We start from the raw sequence: 19,775 nt of genomic DNA on the forward strand, positions 1-19,775 counted from the left end.
TGCCTTCTGGCCGTTTCTCACCTCCCCACCTCCCTCCCCCACCACACACCTACTCTCAAGTACCCCGCTGAGCCAGGGTTTTTTCCCTGTTTGCAGCCTTCACATATACTGTTCCCTATGCCCTAGCCTGCCTCTCTCTGGCTCATCCTTCGACTTTACTTCCCCAAAGAAATGGCCCTGAACCTTGAGTCTATGCTGTGTCACCCTTGTACTTGCTCTTTCCGGCAGATTCCACTTTTAATTATGTGTTGTTTGATTCTTTGCCTATTATGAGTCCCCACAAGGGCTGATCTGTGATCCTGTTCACAGCTCAGGGTGTTCGCTAAATGTTTCTTGAGTTAATGAATGAACATCAAGTGCTTTTGTCACCATAGGCCCTTAGATCCTCCCAGAAACCCTTGGAGAGATCATTGTGATTCCATTTGACAGGTGAGGAAACTGAAACCCGTAGCGGTCAGGAGCTTACCCACAGTCACATAGCCAGTAACTGGCAGCTGTGGAGTGTCAGGGGCCTATTAGGGCCCCTTGGCATTAGACCCCTTTTCCTCTCCATCCTTCAGATTCCCCATCTGTCCAGTGGTGATGATTCGATTTAGCCGACAGTAGACTTTCCAGCAGGTGGGCCGGGGTCTGTGGCCGCAGGTCAATTCTGGGGCCCCTGCTGTGAGTGGTCCCTGACCAGCCTTCTCATTGCAGGAGAATGGAGCTGGAGTGAGGCGGAGGAACCACCAGCTGCTGACCGGCACGTGGGACGCTGGTGATTCACGGGTCTCTGAGGTAGGTGTGCAGCCGGGCTGGTGGGGGCAGCTTGGCCTGGATGCTCGGGGAAGGGGCAGGAGGCGTGTCCTGAGTCGGGGAGGTGCTGGCCCCAGCGCCCTGCGCCTTTGACTGCAGCACAGCCTGGGTGGGACTGGATGCAGCCCCCACCCCACCCCCACTAAGATCTCATTGGTCCTCAAAAGGACTTCTCAGGGCCTCTTAGGCCTGGCCTGTGTTCTACAGTGGCTGCCCGGCAGAGGTGGGAGATGCATGCAGGAAGAGGGACAGGTCTGACGTCTCCAGCCTTGGCTCAGCAGCCCTGTCTGTACCACTCAACCCCGTGGCACGGGGGCCTCATGCACCAAGCAACATGGCAGCCACACGGAAAGAGGCGGGATGGGCAGAGAAGCCTATTCACTGAGATGGGGGCCATGGCTGCCCCACCCTCTCTCTCCCTTAGTCCCCTGAGCACCCACAAGTCTGGGGTCAAAGTGCTTGCATACAAATCCTGGCCCTGCCTCTCATCCACAATGACCCTGTGAGGTTCCTTTGTGCCTCAGTTTACCTGTCTATGAGAGAGGGCTGGGCACCACACCCCTGAGCCCACATATGCACCGGCACAGCTGGACACAGCAAACGCTCAGGATCTGGCATTTCCCTTGCTTCTCACACACCTCCCTCCTCCCTGAGGGCCCACCCATGCCAGGATGGACACCAGGTGGTCATTCAGCCTGATGAGGCAGCTTGGGCCCCTAGGGAGCTCCCGGAAGCAGCTGGAGCCCGAGGGTCCCAAGCTGAGCCTCCCAGGCCTGCCTCAGGCCCCGACACCAGCGTGTCTCATCACGGAGTGGCTTTTCAGGGTTGATGACACTTAGAGGGCCACCCATGTAATCCCTCTTTATTCGGTGGCTCCCAACCAGAGATGAGAGGCTGTCCCAGAAATGCTGACTTGGGCCAGGGACCTTTGTCCCAAGGCTCTGGGGCCCATCCAGGGGAGCCCGAGTCTTCGTCCTGGTGGGAGGTCACTCCCGATGGTCTCCCTGCTGCTCTCAGCATTTCTCCTGAGACCCCAGTGCTCCCAGGTACCCACACTCAGGGCCAGGTGAGCCCTGGGGACCCTCTGCGCTTCACTCAGGTGCTAGAACCAGGGAGCAGACTCTGATCTCCCTTCCTTCCATAGGAAATCCTGGCTTCCTCCTATCCTCCTCACGACCTTGGGCGAGTCCTTTCACTTCCGTGAGAGTTCTCATCTGAACGAGGATAATTATACCAACATTGCTGAGAGGGCTGTTAGCAGGATGCTTAGAAACCTGGAATATTCCAAGTGTTACAGCTGGGTGAGAATCGGCTGTGTACCAGGCACTGCGCTCCTTAAATGCATATTTCCCCACACAGTAATCCCATGTGGAGGTGTGTTTAATGCCTCATTCTCTGGAGGTTCAGAGTGGTTAAGAAACCTACAGAGCTGTAAGTGGTGGAGTGGGGGTTTGAACCAGGAGAGATACCTTAGAATTAAGAAGCCCACAATGCCTTAGAGATCAGGGGCAGAGCCACAGGGCAGGCCCAAGGTGGGTGCTCAGGAAATAACCCCCATTTCTGCCGGGCGGCCTTTGTCCAGCCCTCCAAACCTGGCGGCCCTCAGGAGCCAGTGGGTGGCCCCTGAGGGCTGGTGGCCTGTCCCTCCCCAGAGGACCTACTGGCAACTCGATCAGGCTAGGGGAACCCATTGCTAATTGTGAGGTAACCTTTGAAATTCTCCTTCATGGTGGGTTCTCTTTTCGGATGTTTTTCAAGGTAATTCATTCCCTTTCCAGAAATTGCTGGTAGAGGAGCATTAGGCAGCTGGTAATTAATCATAGGAGCGGCTTAGAGTTTATTCTTTAAAAAAAAAAAAAAAAGGAGGATAGAAAGCCTTGGTGGAAAAAAAAAAAGGAAAGAAAACCGCTCCAAGGCGAGGGTGGTAATCAATACCTCGGTGTCCTAGAAACGGCTGGGGATGGGGATGGCAGACGTGCAGCCTTCTCCCTTCCTTCCCGGGGCTGGCAGATGGTCAGTGCCTGCAGCGTCACCAGTGAGGCTCTGCCTTTGACCACCAGCCCCCAGTGTGACTCTAAGCAAGTCGCTGCTTCTCCCTGGTCTCACCTTTGACCTATAAAATGGGTGAAAGTCAAGTTGTCAGACTAGGAAAGAATTTTAAACGATCCGGGGCATATCCTAGTGCCCCAGCACATGGTCATTGCCTGGTTGATAGTTTATCAATTGAGTGCATAAATGAATGAATGATTTTCTTGAGACTTCGTTAGCAGTCATCAGTCAAGGAGGGGATCCTGTAGAACACTGATTCTCTGGTTCTGTTATAATGTAGAGTGAAAGCCGGAGTGATTGGCTGACTGTGTTACTTTCCAAACCGATGATGAAAGGACAGTCTTGACTGATGGACTCTGGCCAACAGAACTCAGGCCCCTTGATGGCAACCTCACTGAGGTGTCCTCAAGTTCAACTTTCCAAGAGTCTGAGCTGTCTAGAGACATTTTTTTTTTAAGCTGCTTTCTGGGGAGGTAGTGAGTTCCTTGTCACTAGAAACTATGCAAGCTGTGGCACTCAGGCAGCAGACTGAGGGGCTCAGAGCTTTCCTGAGTTTGGGGGAGAGCATGAGGCTCCCCAGGATGGACACAGAGGAGGCTGGACTGGCAGAGAGGAAAGCCTCTCCCCCTGGAGCTCCTTCCCAGGGCCCCCAGGGAAGACTGAGAAAGGGGCTTGTCCATGCAAGGCTCTGATGCTTTGGAGCCTGTTCCCTGGAGGGAAGGAAAGTGTGCAGTGGTGTGTGTGCCAATGTGTGTCCCTGAACAGGTGTGAGGCGATGTGTGTGTGATTAGCTAGGCTATATATGAGGCTGTGAAGTGTGTGAATATTTGTGAGTGTGCAAGAAAAGGCAAGTGCCCCCCGTGTATGAGTGCCTCCACCCATGTGTGCAGCTCCCAGCAAGAACTTGGCACCTCAGGCCATCCCCATACATGAGGCCTGGCTTCGGCCGCACATTCAGACTGGCCAGATGGGCCCTGCTGACCACGGCGATGCCTGAGTCTAGTCCTAAGAGTGGGTGGGTACAGCCAGGCCCCCATGGGGAGGCAGGGGTCTGCTTGGGTAATCCCCTGAACAGCCTGACCAACTTGGCCCAATGTTTTTACTTCTCTCCTTGGCCTGCAAATCCAGCTCGTGTGTGTCTCTGTCTGTCTGTCTGTCTGTCTCTCTGTTCGCCGGCCCTCCGTGTCTTTGTCTCTTTCTATCTGATTCTCTCTGTGCAGGCTCCTCTCTCCTGCCCAACTCCCCTCTCTTCTCACAGTGGCAGTCCCACAGCCCCAGTCTGCCTCCCTCCCAGCTCTGCGTCATCACCTCCGTCATCCCAGGACTCCGCAGAACCGAGACCTCCCAGGCTCCCAAGCTGACACCTTTCCCCCTGTTTGCCCAACTCTGGCAACACACAGCTCCCTCCCACCTTTCTCTTCAGGGTGTCCAAGGCAGCACCCCACAGTCCCACTGCTTGGAGTCTTTGCGCTGTGTGTGATAAGTCCCCCATCTCCTACCCCCAGGGATGACCACCATCCCATCCCCAGGGACCCTCACTGCGCCAACCACTCCGGATGGAGTCTGATCTCCTGGCTGATATCTGCCCCCATGGCTGCCCCTCTGTGCCATCGTGGGCATATGTCCTGGCCACAAGCTAGAGCAAGGGAGAGGGAGGAGGCCTGCGTCCACTAGCAGAGGCAGCTGGAAACCCAGCATTTCCCTCCAGCACTAATGAAATTCTTGCTATAATTAGAAGTGAGGTGTCCAGGAGCTGGCTGCCTGGCGGGAGCGGGTGTATGCTCATGAATAAATAAATTGTCCTTTTCCGAGGAGAGAAGGAGCCAGAGGGTGGGCTCCTGGAGAACTGCAGGCCTGAAGGGTATCTGTGACCTGTGAGGTGGGCGGTGGGCCTTAGTGGTTTCCACTCATCTGGATGCCCCTGGCATCTTTCTGAGTCCCCATCCCTGGCCAGCCAGTCTTCCTGTAAGTGCCAGCTGTGTGCCAGGCCGACTCAGCCTGGCATCAAGGCTGCCACCATCTGGCCCCAGCCTCTTTCACGGCCACACCACACACTAGCTGCCAGCCGGTGTCCTAAGCTGCCGCTCCACCGTGCTGCCCCCTCCCCATCCTTATCACCTGTCACCAGGCTGCAGCTTTCTTCTGCGCTTCCCCCTGCCTCCAGAGCCGTCAGCCCTGTTGCTGTAGAGCTGGAACTTTTCAGAGCCTTCATCAAGCCGTGCTCCCCCCACCCCACCCCCGCCCCCAGGGATGGACATGGCCCGGCTCCCCGGGGACTCCAAGGCCTCCAGTCCTCAGAGGCCCTGGTGGTTTCCACCCTAAGCTCTCCACCCTGTCCTTCTGTTCTGATGCCCTGTAGGGTGCTCAGCAGACCGCTGGGCCCATCATCTTTTATTTTGTATTCATCCCGTGTTGGGATAATAACACTGGCTGTTTTATACTCTTTTCTCATACCCAGTCTTCGAAGACTGTTGTGTATCTAGTGCGGGGAAGATGTTTCAGTGCCGTGTGTGGTTCTTGGCTGCCATAGTCAGCCAGGTGCAGCCTTGGCGACCCCAGTTTTCCGGTTCACATGGGGGTAAACTGAAGCAGGGGAAGGAAGTTTTGCAGATGAGAGTTTGCAAAGCCAGTGTGCTCTCTGTAAGACAAGGTTGCTGCCGTCCTGCTGTTCGGAATAAAGGACTGGGCACGTCACATTGGTCAGAAAGGTAAATCGAATCAGGCAAGACTGTAGCCCATACCCAGGTGACTGAACCTCAATAAGGATAAAGGAGAAATTATGTGAGGGTTCCATTCCCCCCAAAAGGGGTTCCAGCAACTGTGAGCTTCCCCACCTCATGCCCAAACAGCCCCAGACTGAGGTGCCTCTCACAGGCTATGCCACAATAGAGGCCAGTCCCTGCCCCCGTCACCCCCAACTTCTTTCCAACCCCCCTAGAAAACAGGGTTGGGGGTTGGAGCCCAGGAAGGGAGGCTCCTGTCCTCCACCGCCTCCCACATCATCCAGGATGCAGTTTGAATTGCAGAGGCGCCCAGCGGATGTACCTGTGAACCCAGAGGTTCCCCACAGGGTCAGGAGATGATGGAGCAGGCCGGCTCCAGGCACAGGAGCTGGGAGAAGGGAATTGTCTCCCTGGAGCCTGGCCCAGCCCCTGCCCACCCGGAGGGCTCCAGCCCCACCCTCCGGAGCTGACTTTCCTCTTTGTCACCCACAGCCCCAGCAGCTGCACTTTGCTGCCCACTCAATTGACAGTCGCACTCTTGTTTGCCTCCACTCCGGCACTGTGGCAGAAAGTCAGGAGTTTCAGGTGCTGGCACGTCCTCCCTCTGTGGGACCCCTGCCCATGGAGGAGCTCCCCCATGGCCTTTCCTGGTCTCTCCTTCTGCAACCAGCCACCTGCCCCCTCCCTGCTGGAGTGAATGCCCCTCAGGGAAGCTCTGAACCATGTCCCCTACAAGGTCCTGGTATGCATGCTAAGTTGCTTCAGTTGAGTCCAATTCTGTGCAACCCCATGGATTGTAGCCCTCCAGGCTCCTCTGTCCATGGGATTTCCCAGGCAAAAATACTAGAGTGGGTTGCCATGCTCTCCTCCAGGGGATCTTCCCTACCCAGGGATCGAACCCATGTCCTTTTGTCTCCCATATTAGCAGGCAGGTTCTTTACCACTAGTGCCACCTGGGAAGCCCAAGGTCCTGGTATGCCAGTGCTGAATGACAGCAGGAAGCCAGTAGGCACCCAGCCTATGTGCCCTCAGCTTCCTTGGGAGATGGCAAGGAGGTTTTACCCGGCATGCCAGTGTTGAATGTGTTGGGCAGGCTGTGTTGAGAAGGGCTCTGAGACTGCACACAGGTTATGAGAAACAGTGCTGCGCGCGGCTTCCCGCCCTTTCGGCCCCGGCTCCCTGAGCATCGCATCTGTTCGTCAGATGTGTCCGTTCTGAGCCATGGCCAGCAGGGGTGTGGGGAGGAGGTGGTCGCCTCAGTGTGGTCCCACAGGTGTCAGCGTGCTGTGGCTGCTGTGCGGACTGTGCTCAGGGAAATTTCTAGAGTCCCCAAGTTATGAGGACCACGTAACGCCCCTAGAGAGCTGGCTGGGGAGCACAGCCCCTGCCTGCCATGCTCCCCTGGTTACTGGAGAGCAGGGGGCCCCCTTGTGGGAGCCCTTCCTGTCAAGCCCTGGCTCCCCCGTCAAGTGCTTCTCGCCCTTCTTCAGCTCCGGTTTGGGAAGTGGCGCGTGTTTCCTCGCAGCTGTTTGGGACCCTTCGTTGCTGTCTTGAGGCATCCTTGGGGGCCTGTTTCGGTTCATGTGGGAGCATCTCTGCTTCACAGCCTCCATGGAATGCTCCCCTGGTGCCTCTCTGTCTGGTCTACCCTTCAGTCGGTAGACAGTCTAGCATGGGACAGCCCTCGCCAGGTGGTCCCTGCTGAGCTCCCTTCCCCACTCCAGTCATCCCCTACCCTTGTCACTGGGTGAGCCAACCCCCTTCACCCCCCTGTCTCCACCCCCAACAAGTGCCCTCAGCTGAGGCCCCTAGATGTCCCCTGCCTGGCAGCTCTGATAATTGCACCAAGAGGACCATAGTGAACTAGAGCCTGTACATAATCTGGACCATTTTTCTCTGTGTGTGGAAGAAACACAATGAACACTCTTGCACCCTTTATCCAGCTTAGTTTCTCCCCAGTCACAGCTCCAGGAGGGTTGTTCAAGGTCATTCCTGCCTGCCAAGATCCTCTAGCAGCTGCTTGCCCACCTCTGCTGCTGGAGAGCTCACCACCCGTGGGCCCACTGGTGTCTGTGGGTACAGGACACAGTAGGACACTTAAAGCAGGACAGACACGTGGTAAGTCGCTTGAGTCATGTCTGACTCTGCAACCCTATGGACTGTAGTGCGCCAGGCTTCTCTGTCCATGGGGTTCTCCAGGCTGGAATACTGGAGTGGGTTGCCATTTCCTTTTCCGGGGGATCTTCCCCACCCAGGGGTGAAACCTGAGTCTCTTATGTCTCCTGCACTGGCAGGCAGGTTCTTTACCACTAGCACCACCTGGGGCAGACACTTTGGGGCTCAAATCCCTGCTGTACCATCGGTCAAGTGGGTGAGTCTAGACAAGTTACTTCGTTTTCTGGTTCCCTCTGTTTCCTCATCTATAAGTGGGGAGAAACCCACCTGCTTGCAGGGATGCTGCGGGGCTGGAATGCAGCAATGGCTGTGCAGTACCAGTCTTCCCTGTTGACTGTAAATCGATTCCCTAAGACAGACCCCCACCCCTCAGCACTGGAGCATCTGCTTGGAGCTGGTGCCTGTTAGATCCAGGACCTAGATACTTCCCTTCTCCAGCGATGCTGGCCTTCTGAGTCCTCTCTGGAGCTCTGGGGTGGGAACTGTCAGGATGACACTTCAATATGGCACTTCTCCAAAGCACCAATGCACACAGACCAGGGGGGCATTTGTTTAAATGCCTGTTCCTAGACCCCTCTCTTGGAGTCTGATTCTGTGAGTTAGAGTTGGGCTTTGGACTCTGAATTTCTAACCAGTACCCCATATAACACCTTCAGTCAGGCCCGTCTGGAACACACGGATGCTGGTCACAGGGAACTGGCCAAGAGGCAGGGCCATGGACAGTATCACAGCCTCGCTGGGTGGACTTGGACAAGCCCTGTCCCTGTCTGTGGCTGTTTTCTCATGAATAAACCCAGGGTTTAGATGATCTGCAAAGGCTTTTCCTGCTCTTAAAACCCTGTGATAATCAGAAGGACATTTCCTGGTGTCCCGTCTGCCAGGCTCCCTGAGTCACATCTATGAGTGTCAGCCCCATTCCTCTGGCCACAGAGTGTTCAGGTCAGCAGCCACCCACCAGCTCCAGAGCCCTAGAGACAGAAAAGCTGTTCCCTGGGTGTGATGGGCCATTTAGTGGCGATTCCCCTGGGCCTTGCAGGAGGCCTTAGATCAAGAGGCATCGGCAGATCTGAACTCTCTTCCCTGAACTGAATTAGCCCTTTAGCCTGGTCCCAGCCGAGGGAGGCAGGGGAATGGGATTGTCTGGCTCCTCTGAGGGACCTTGGTGCTTTATTAGTTAACCCACATGGAAACCTGGAGTGTCAGTACTAGAAGATGGCCCTGTGGAGCCCTTTCTTTTTTGTAGATGGGGAAACTGAGGCCCCGGGTGGAACAGGCCTGGCCAGGGAGAAGAGGGAAGCAGGTGCAGAACCAAGCCTCTTGGCTTGTGGTCTGGTCTCTGGGCCACACCAACCACCCACCACCCCTCTCCTTAGAGAGTCCCTCTGAGACGGGTAGGCCTGCCAGGCTTGAGCCCTAAATCAGCCTCTTCAGCTCCTGGGAAGAGATGAGGGCTGTCTTAGTACAGGGACCAGGGAGCCAGCTGCTCCAGAACACTGGGCCTTTTTGGAAACACACTGCTAGAGTAAAACAACAACCCCCGCTCTGCCCCAAGTCTTTCTGCCCCAGACAAGGACGCCCTGTGGAAGGTTTCCAGGAATATCCACACAGAGGGCACCGTGCTCCAGAACCGACAAGGCTCTCCCTCCCAGATTCCCTCCCATTTTCCACTCACTGGCGCTCAGGAGAATTAATAAGAAGAGATGAAAAACAAGCCCTTGCTCTAATAAGACCTTGTTTGAGTTGGCTGGGCCCTAGCAGGTGGCAGAGGGGGAATTATTTCCCCTCCAAGGCCTTCACCCCCTGTCTGAGATGATGTCAGAACTGGGGCTCAGGGTCTGGGCTACGATCCTTTGACCGCTGGCATCCTGCTCGCATCGCAGTCCTGGTGTGGGCTGGGGCCGGAGGCGCTGTCCCTCCCTGGGCCCAGAGCCCAGCTGGGTCCTTGATTCACGCTGGCACCTGTCATAGGGCCCTTGCACAGGCTGGTCCTCCCCGCAACTCTCCATCTGCGGTCAGTAAGGTGGTAGTATTTAGGAAGCACCTACTCCTTGTGTGGGTCTGGGCTTAGCTGCTGGGATGATAAAGAAGCAGAAGACCCCGTGGCAGCCCTCAGGCGGCCCACAGTCTAAGCCAAGACACACATGCAGAGGACAAATGAGTGATGCCCCTGGCACCAGGAGGGGTTATTGCTGAGTAAGGGTTCTGGAAGACTTCCTGGAGGAGGCTGAGTGGAGCCAATAGACAGTCAAAGGCTTTCAAGGATTTCAGGTAGGGCTGGGGTAAGGCAGGAAAAGCCATACCCTTAGGTTGTGTGTGGTCCAAACCAGGACCCTAGATAGATAGTCGCCTGTGTGTGAGTGTGCTTGTGCCTGGAGCGGGGGGAGGTGACGTTTGTACCAGCGCCCAGCAGACAGGCCCACAGACAGTGTACCACACCCAGGCCTTCTCCTGCCTCAGGGGGCAGCAGGGAGGCCCACTGGATGGAGTAGGGCTGCGGCTCTGCTGTGTGCTCAGGCCTGGCACGCTGTAGATTGCGTACCTATTACGTGGATGAACAGCACAGAGTAGCTATCCTCTGAGGGCTGTGGAAAGGAACAGCAGAGTAGGTGCTCAGTAGATGCAGGTTGAATGCAGGCTACATGACGTACACTTGAGTATAAGCCCAGTGACTGAAAACCCAGGTCAGGAGGCAGCAGGGACAGACAGGTGGGGGCACAGCCTGGGGACGAGGAGCAGAGCCTGGGGTGGCCCAGCAGAATTCCTCAGCATCCTGGGTAGCTGGTGCCCACCAAGGGCTCGCTCTAGGACCTGTCCAAGTGGAGACATGGTGGGCGAAGACCCTCGGGGCCCAGCTGCAGAGCAAGGGGAGCCTCCCTGGGGTGCCCCTGCACATGGCGTTCAATGCATGCCCCAGACAGTTCCCCCCCACACCCTGGAGCTTCAGAGAGAGGAGGAAAATGACTGTGCATCACACCTCTGTTACTGAAAAGCAAAAAACGACCCAGCCATGGGGCCCTTGGACAATAATAATAATGACAGTGTCAGAGGCAAAGCAGCATCTCCGTTGATCCCAACACCATCTTATGAAGTGGGGACCAGTATCATCTCCATGTTGGGGATGGGGAAACTGAGGCAGGGGTAGGCCAGGAAAACAGTCAAAGTCGCCAAGTGGCAGAGCCAGGGAGGGGCTCGTGCTGTCTGACCCTCCTGAACTGCAACCTGTCCTGCCTCCCCGGGCTCACTCGTCTCAGCCCTTACTGTCCCTGTGGTTCCCGAAGCCCCTGGAGCATCATTTTGGACACAAAGAAGAAGGAAGTTGCAAACTCTTCGAGAAATCATTTGAAGCCTTTCATTATCGATCTTCACACAGGTCCTTCCGGCACCTTCCCAGCTCTGTGGGAAGATGAACGCCCAGCGGTTAGAGAATGGGCCCTTCCCCTGAATCAGTCTTTTGTAACGGAAATAATTTATCTGCCAGCCTTTGGTGCCTGGCAGTTTGATAATTCAGGTGTTTAAATGGTAATGACCACAGGGCCAGCCCAGGGAAGAGGCCAGTGAGTCAGATGGGAGATTCAATAGGAATTAAAGGCATTTAATCTCGGTGCAATATGATTTTCCCAAATGTGCCGCCTCTGCACCAAGAATGAGCTAACTGGAAACACCATGATGTCTCCAGTGGGGGCTGATGCTGGGCTTTCTGCAGAGCCAGTGGCACCAGGCCTGCCTGGCTCCCCCAGAGAGGGCCTGGGCCATGGAGCTTCTGAGAAGTGGCTGGAGCTCGGTGGGCTGCGAGTGTGAAAAAGGACACACAGAATCAGAGTCGTCAGAAAATCCCTCGGGCCCCAAGGACAACTCTGCTGGGTTTTTTAAATATTAATATATATAATTTTATTTATTTATTTTTTGGCTGTGTTGGTTTTCATTGCTGCACAGGCTTGTCTCTAGTCCTTGTGAGGGGGGCTACTCTCTAGCTGTGGTGCATGGGCTTCTCATTGGGGTGGCCCCTCTTGCTGCTGAGCACAGGCTCTAGGGCACACAGGCTTCAGTACTTGCTGTTCCTCGGTTTGAGATCACAGGCTCAGTAGTTGTGGAGAACTGGCTTACTTGCTCCGCGGCATGTGGGATCCGCCTGGACCAGGGATAGAACCCACGTCTCCTATATTGGCAGGCAGATTCTTTACCACTGAGCAACCAGGGAAGCCCTGAGCCACTGCTTTTTTTAGGGGCTGAGGAGGAGATCTCTTGGAAAGTAATAAGGAGAAATTTTAAGAATCGACTTTGATCAGCAAAAAGAGCTAGTGACTTGCCCAGGGTCACCCAAACAGGACTTAAGTCCTCGTCCTTGCTGTTAATCATGATTGTGTGTTGCGCTGTGTGTGTGTGTGTGTGTGTGTGTGTGTTGGGGGAGTCTTAATGACAGCTGTGTGAACTTTATATGCATTATCCAATTTAATATTTATAGAGCCTGCTTTGCAAATGAGTAAACTGTGGAATAAAGAAGTTAAATAGCTTGTGCAGTCCCTGGGAGCTAGGGTCAGAATTTGAACCCAGCTCCACCTGACTTTCAAGCCTGAGTCCTCAGCCAGATGCAAGACACAGAGCACTCACTCTGGGCCTTGCTGGGGAAGAGCCCCCCACCAACCAAGATCAGAGGGGGTTTCATGGAGGTATGTCAGGTTCATCTCTGACAGTCAAGTATCTTTAAATCTTCAGGTCCTGAGCTGTGTAAGGTCAGGTCACCTGACCCCCAGAAGCTCTTCTTCTTCATCATAAAATGAGGAGAATAGGGCCTCCTCACCAGGGCCTGGAGGATTGGTCACATAGTAGATGCATTCTCCAGATTTAGCTGGGCTTCTGAAGCTGCCAGCACAGCCATCAGTCAGGCCTATGTGTATCAGGGCCCAGATCCCTTCTCAGCACCTACTCAGATAGTTCTCAGAGCCAGGATGGGCTTAGCTGCAGGCCATGCTCAGACACATGGAAAGGCCAGGAAAGGGCTGAGACAGAGTGGATGGAAGTGACCCTGGGGGAAGACCATGTGCACAGCCAGTCCTGACCACCCAGGTATTGGCTCCAGAGAGGGGCGTAGGAGGAGCAGCGTGATGAGGTGCCCAGGCTGAATCCCATCTCTGTTTCCTGGATGTCAAGGAGCTAGTGAAGCTACGGATCTATAGATGAATACAGCTGTGTCGTTTCTCATCAAGCTTTCCTCAAATCCATCGTGTTGGGGAGCCCTGCTCCCCTGGCTTCTGGCAGGGAAGGGGATCAGGTTGGCAGCCCCTTTGTAGCTCGGATGTCCCACGGCACGTTTGGGCTTTAAAATCCGAATGCACCGGGCACTGAGGTTGGAGAGTTCAGAGTTCATCCAGAAATAGGGGCAGAGGGGGAGGACTTCACAGAAACCAGGTAGCACAGAGACACCCGAATGTGGAGTTCTGGAGACCCCAGATGTCACAGACTGGAGGAGCCAGTCAGACCCCACCTGCCCTAGACAGGGGGAAACTGGGGCCCAGAGACAGCAAGAGGCCTGTCCCCGCAGAGCTGGCTGCGGCGACTCCTGCTCTGGCCCGCCCTCCCTGGGGTGCTCCCCACCTCCCTCTCTGTCTGACGTTCCTCCCACTGGCTCTCCCTAAGTGTGAGCAGGAGGTGAGGGATGAGCGGGGCGGGAGAGCGAGGGTCAGTGTGTCTCACCTGGGGCACCTCCCTAGGCCTTGGAGGCACAGAACCAGGGGTCCTTGGGAAGGGGTAGAGAAGGCCAGCTTCGCAGTGCACTCTGAGACCCCCAGCTCCACGTCATAGCCCTATGACCATGGAGAGGTTTCTAAACTTCTCCAGGACTCAGTTTCCTTATCTGTAAGATAGGAAGGTCAGACAGCTCACGGGCTGGTTCTGTGGCTGAAAAGTGGTCACGATGCCTGGGTCATAGGTGTGTGGTGGAGCTCAGCTGTCGTCACCATCATGGAGGGGTGTGGGATCGGGGGGCAGCTGCAGGATAGTCCCATTTTGCCAGGGGACTCAGCTGGGAATCTGCCAATCCGATTTGAGGTTGTTCTTTCTTCACTGATAATCTGATGGCATTGGGAAACCTCTTCTCTCTGTGGACCTCAGTTTCCCCATCTGTCAGCAAGGCAGTAGGACTAACTGATGTAGGAGCCAGAAGGCCAGGGATTGGTGTTTATGGAGTGGAATCACTGGGTGCATCTGCTGCTAAAACCATAAAAACTTCCAGGGACCTGCAGCCAGAGCTGTGTCAGAGCAGGGCCCCTCAGGGATCCAGCAAGGTCCCTCCGTGGTCCTGGAGCTCTGCTGACCGGCTGAGGGCTCCCAGCTGTGGCAGGGTCTGCAGTCATTCTCTCCGTACAGCTGATTGGTGGAGCGTGGGCCTGCTTGCAGCGCCTGGCAGGGACCGGTAAATTGAAAACATGATGTTTCCTGTCGGAGGCCGGTGCGGGGCTGGACTCGGTGTGGCCTTGGAAAGCTGGCCTCGCTCTCAGGAAGCCCTGCTCCCCACAGCACCACCACAAAAGCAGTGGAAAAGTGAAACCTTTCAAGTCTGTGTTTCCACCGTAAACAGGGGATGAACACTGGCCCCTTGCCTCCTGGCGCTGCAGGGCCTGCCTCCTCCACCCGGCACTGGCCTGCCCAGCCTTTGGAGGCACCTCAGCTGCCCCTCTGCCCCCAACAGTGCCCCTCTGATCAGAGAAGCCCTGTGCCCCTAATTCACGAAGCCTTCTGAGTTTAGTTCAAGCTTACCCGGACCTAGCAATCCTCAGCATCCATCCAGTGAGGCCAGTAGGATAAAGGCAAAACACCGGTGCACAGAGAGGCACAGGACTCACCCACAGTCACACAGCAAATAAAGAGCAGCCCTGGTCCCCTCCTTCTTGCCTGGAGTGACTTCACGTGGGAGGCTCGCGTGGGTGAGGACATGTGCCTGCACTGCTAGTGTTAGTTGCTCAGTTGTGTCCGACTCTTTACAAGCCCATGGATGGGTAGCTTGCCAGGCTCCTCTGTCCATGGGATTCTCCAGGCAAGAATGCTGGAGTAGGTTGCCATTCCCTTCTCCATGGGATCTTCCTGACCCAGGGATCAAACCCACCTAAATCCAGCAAGTTTCTTTGACGTCCTTCACATAGAGAATGTAGCACAAGCAGCATTTAGTGGAAGTGGCTTATTGATTTTAAACTCTATAATAGTGTCCTTTTCTTCCTTACTATAAAAGTGATGCATGCTTGTTGTAGAAAGTCTGGAAGTCACAGGAAAGTTAGAAGAAGAAAAACAAAAACTGCCCATCATCCTTCCAACCAGGAGTTATCCTGGTCAACATCCTGGTATATTACTTTCTGGTCACTTTATAATTTTCTTTCCTTCTCTTTTGGACTTATGTCATGAGCAGTTTTCAGGGTCATTCGGTATTCCTAAAAAAATGTGATTCTTGATGGCCCTGAGGAGGGGCCCAGGTGAGGAGGGCTGCAGGCCCTTCACAGGTCTGCTCAGCCCCAGCCTGGCATACCCACATCGTGGCGACTCAGTGGGGGTCTCCCCCTCGGTGGGGAGGAGAGGCCCCCCCAAGCTGCAGTTCATGGTGAAAGGTGGCCTGGGCTGGACACCCCGGGCTGGAGAACCCAAGGGGCTCTAATCTGTGTGTGACTCTGGGCCTGTCTCCCCATCGCTCAAAAGGCAGACTAGGCTCCATCTAGCCCTTGTGCCAGTCAGCCTGCTTTGAGGCCCGCTTGCTGGCTGCCCACGGACACGGTGCTGCATTCCTCCTGAGGGCCGGCTCAACGTCAAGTGCCTACTGTGTGCAGGTGCCAGTCAGCCTGGGTGACAAAAGGCCCTGTTCCCACCATGTTCCCCCGACACCTGCACCTCCCCAACTCCTGCCCCTCCCCAACTCCTGCCCGTTTTAGCCCACAAGCCCATCCAGTCCCCTCCTTCCTGACCCCTCACCAGTGGGGGGCTGAAACCCAGCTGGGCAGGGGCGGCAGGGGTCCCCGTAGGAGCCATTTCCAACCCCCTCCACCCGCCAGCATCCTTGGTGGCCCTAAGACAGCTTTATGGAGGACAGGTCGAGGCTGTCTTCCTCCTGGCAGGTTTATTTCTTCATTTTTCAAGCCCTTCTCTGATTTTTCCGTGTCTCCCCGCCCCCTCCCTAGGCATACTTCCCTCCCCTCCCCCTCTAATCTGTCAGCCCAGCCAGGAGAGAGGGCCACTGGCCTCCAGGTGATTGAATTATTGCGCAGGGAGGGGAGATAGGCCAGGGTTTTCTGCGTGAGTGCTTTTGGCTTCCTGCCCTTGGAGAGGGGCTGGGGGCGGGGGTGTGATGGCGGAGACTGTGGGCCATGGGTTTCCCAGACGCCCTGCCCCGCCACTCTCCCCTGTCTGGACCGCAGATGAGCCCTGCCACCGACAGTGCTGGCCCAGGGCCACTGCTCTGCCACCCTGCTCTCCCCCCACCCCAGCCCTGCTCAGGCCTTGATTTCCCCTCCTGCCGAACGGGCAGGTCTCCGTCCTGACGCCAAGGGGAGGAAGAGGCATCCGGGCAGCTGTGACTGCTGACTCACATGTGAGAAATTCTTAAACATCTGCTCTCTGTGTGTTGTGGGCCAGGGACTCAGGATGGAGAAAAGAAGGGAGGTCAGCACTTATAAAACACCTACTATGTACAGCAGGCATGTTCACGTGCGTGACTTCATATTTCCTCCCCTGACCCACCGCCCAGTCGTAACTCAAAGATAATATCAAGTAAGAATTACTGGCCTTATTTTTACAGCTTAGAAATGTGTCCAGTACAGACTCCTTCTCCCAGGAACCTTGGCTTCTTGAGGGATGAGGCACTGTCTGGGTCCTCTCTAACTCTCTGGGGACAGCGGAAGACCAGTCACTCAGAAGGGACCCAGCGAATGCTGCTGGTTCTACTGAAGTGAGACCAGAGAGGTGATAGCACCAGCGCAAGGTCACACAGCTAGAAATGGAGCCCCGCTTTGCCTGGCTTCAAGCCACCGCTCCTGGCCTGGGTGTTGGCAGGGAGGTCTGCCGTTCTGGCTGGCATTATCCAGTTGCAAGGCTGCTGCAGCGGGTCGAGAGCTTGGTGGCTCCGGGCCTCACCTACCCCTCCCGCTGGTGTCTGCGTCTCTGCTGCTTAGGCCCCCACACACTCTCCAGCCTGCCTCCCCCCACAAGAGGAGGGGCTGGAGGGGGAAGCCCCCTCCCCCGCTCTGCTCCACACTCCAGCTCATGGAAATGAAAAACACATTGGCTTCATTATCCCGGGCTGAATGAGCAGGGTTGCCATGGTGACAGCCATCTCAGGCCCGCGAGGGGGCAGGGAAGGGGCTGGCAAGGCCGTGGCAAGTGGGACCGGGCAGCGGGTGAGCAGGGGCGCCGGGTTGGCAGGCCCCAGGAACATCGGCCCCTCGTGCTCCCTGCCCTTCTGTCCGGCCCCCGGCTTCAGATCCCAGCATTTGGTCAGGGAGAAGCAGGCAGGCCCCATCCTCCAATGACTGGCCCCTCATTCACCTATCCTACCGCCTGTCCATCTCTTCCTTTCAGGGAAGGGTTAAAGGTGCTTCACACTATCCTGGAGGTCAAGATGGAGGGCAGATGTGGGAGCTGGGGGCTGGGAGAGGGCAGGGGCCTGTCCCCCGAGGAGGTCAGCTGTAGTGCTCTGCTGGCCTCCACAGTGGCATCGCCCGAGGAAAAGGCTGAGGGTTCCAGGCAGTGCACACCCCAGCACTCCTGTGTGCCCTGAGTCATCACCCCGGTCCTCAGGCATAACCCTTTTACCGGAGGTTGGGTCTCCAGATACCCCACAGGACAACAGGTGTGACGGGGGCTGTGGGAACGCCAACAGGGGATCTGGACCCAGAACAGCCTGTGCCCCGGGAGGCCCCAGGCAGGTGTCCTGACCTCCGGGCCTGAGCTGGGCCTTCCCCATGGCCCTGACCCAGGGCCCCTTATGCCCAGATGGGCCCTTGTCTCCGCAAGGCCTGGAAACCCCCTTGCCCTGTGGCCTGTCACCCTGGGGCTTGATTTCTAAGCAAAGCACCATAGGGTAGGCCCTGGCCCTGCCATTGCTATGCTCAGGCTGATCCAAGGGAGGCTGGCTGCACCCCCATTTCTCTTCCGGGCTCCCTGGTGGCCCCCTGGGGTGGCCTCAAGTAAAGTCTGCCATTCTCCTCTTAAGCATGCAGCACAGTTAGTCCCATCACATGATCTAGAGACATCAGGACAGCCACCAAGGGCCCCTGCTGGGGGGATACTGAGTGCCCTCAGGAGACTTCCCCTTCAGACAGTGCCGACCCCAACCCCAGTTTCAACCTTGACCCTAACCCTAAGGCCACATCCAGCCTCAACCCCAGTCTCCTGGCCCAGTCCACATGGGTGTGTTTCCCTCCTGCTCCCACCCCTGAGCTGCTGTTCAAGCCATTCGGTCCCCCCGGAATGCCCTCCCTTCACAGCCTGCATGCTGCCAAGTCCAGCCTCCTCCCACTTCCTATTTTAGATGAGGAAACCCAGGCCCAGAGAGACATGTGACTTGTCCAAGGCGATTGGAGAACCAGGGCAGCATGGCCTGGGGCAGGATGTCCCAGGAGGCCGGGCCATTCATTCCCTGCTGAGATGGGGCAAGGGTCCACGTGATGCTGGATGAGAGCCCAGCAGCTTAGGGCTGGTGACAGTTCCCTGTCCAGGCAGGTTTGGAGGGGAGGCAGAGAGCGCCAGGGTTTCAGCACCCTGACAGCTGTTCTCAGTGGGGAGGGGCCCAGGAGGGGTGTTCAGGGGCTGGCCCTGGCCTTGCTGATCGATCGGACCATCCTGCAGCCCTGCCCACAAATGGGTCACATGCTTCTAAGCAGACAGGTGGTGAGCAGCAGAGCTCGGCAGACGTGGTGTCCGTGGCACCGCTGTGGCTTTGCCTCCTGCCAAGTGGAGGGGAAGGCGGCACAGGCAGAAGAAACCCCAGCACCTCCCTGTGATAGGGGACGTCCAGAGGTCCCCACGTAGCCACCTGCCACTCTGCTGCAACCAGATCCCAGGGGCTCATTCCAGAATGCAGAGTCCCCCACCTTCCAGGGCAGGCTGGGGCAGAGCCCAGGAATCAGTGTGTTTGCTGCTTCCCAACCCTCAACCTGTGGGCAGGGCTTGCCTTGTGGCCTCCAGGGGCCGGCCCAGCCTCAGGGTCTTGGGCCCCAGCCTTTGCGTTTATGCAGAGGCCCCCTCCTTGTGCTCCTGGCTCCAGGGTCAGGACTCCTTGCTAATCTGCCTGGGCCTTGCCCTGCCCAGGCCCAGCCTCAGACCGGCCCTGCAGTCCTGTGCCCTCCCTTCCCCTTCTCCCCTCTCATCCATTGTCCAGCCACCCCAGAGCCCACAATCCCCACGGCGTTTGTCCCCTGCCGTTGACCTCCCCTGACTCGGCAGCTGTGTGTCCCGGACCCGCCTCCCGGACACCACCATGGCCACCGCCCGGCTCCCCGCCCAGCGGCCGAGGGCGGCTGCTGGGCAAGGCTGTCATTTTCCCAGCTGGGGATTATAGGTTTGGGGCTGAAGGAGTCTGAGCTGGAGGAGGAGGAGCGGAGACTCTCACCCTGGTGCCAGTCCCCAGAGACACCTCTCGGGCAGGTCGGCCTGGAGTGCTCTGTGGGCCGGGATGGGGATTCCTGTAACCCGACGTCCTCCCTGCTCTGTGTGTGCATGTGTTTGCGTGGATGTACACACCTCTCAGAAAGGGTCAGGCCCTCGCTCATGCTCATTTAATTTAATCCCCCCAACCATCGTGCAGGCACGCCTGACTCATTTCCCAGCTAGAAAAGACGAAACTCAGAAAGAGCTCCACACTGGCCTGGGTTACACAGCAGGTTAGGGCAGAACCAAGATTCGGCCTATCCCTGGCCCTCAACTGCCACCTGCGTGGCAGCCTCTGTGCCCTGCCCTTGCCCATCTTCCCACCTGTGGGGGTGGGGCATCAAGAGAATTGGCTGGGAGATCACAGAGGCCCCAAGGACTGGGTACCCATGGGTGTGCTATAGCCGCCCA

General features: G+C 56.7%; 1 protein-coding gene across 4 annotated transcripts in view; it reads left to right on the forward strand.

Moving 5' to 3' along the window:
- The first annotated feature begins 692 nt into the window (after positions 1-692).
- The window catches only part of ZMIZ1 (zinc finger MIZ-type containing 1), a 150,727-nt gene continuing 131,644 nt past the window's right edge, over positions 693-19,775 (forward strand). For 3 of the 4 annotated variants that reach the window (XM_055425350.2, XM_055425354.2, XM_055425353.2), the window contains exon 1: positions 693-777. The gene's annotated coding sequence lies outside the window, so the exon portion shown is untranslated. The remainder of the gene's footprint in view (positions 778-19,775) is intronic. The other variant, XM_055425352.2, reaches the window with a different exon arrangement.

The sequence above is a fragment of the Moschus berezovskii genome, chromosome 12 (assembly GCF_049115385.1).
Source record: "Moschus berezovskii isolate FMDL1 chromosome 12, NW_MosBer_1.0, whole genome shotgun sequence".
Lineage (NCBI taxonomy): Eukaryota > Metazoa > Chordata > Mammalia > Artiodactyla > Moschidae > Moschus > Moschus berezovskii.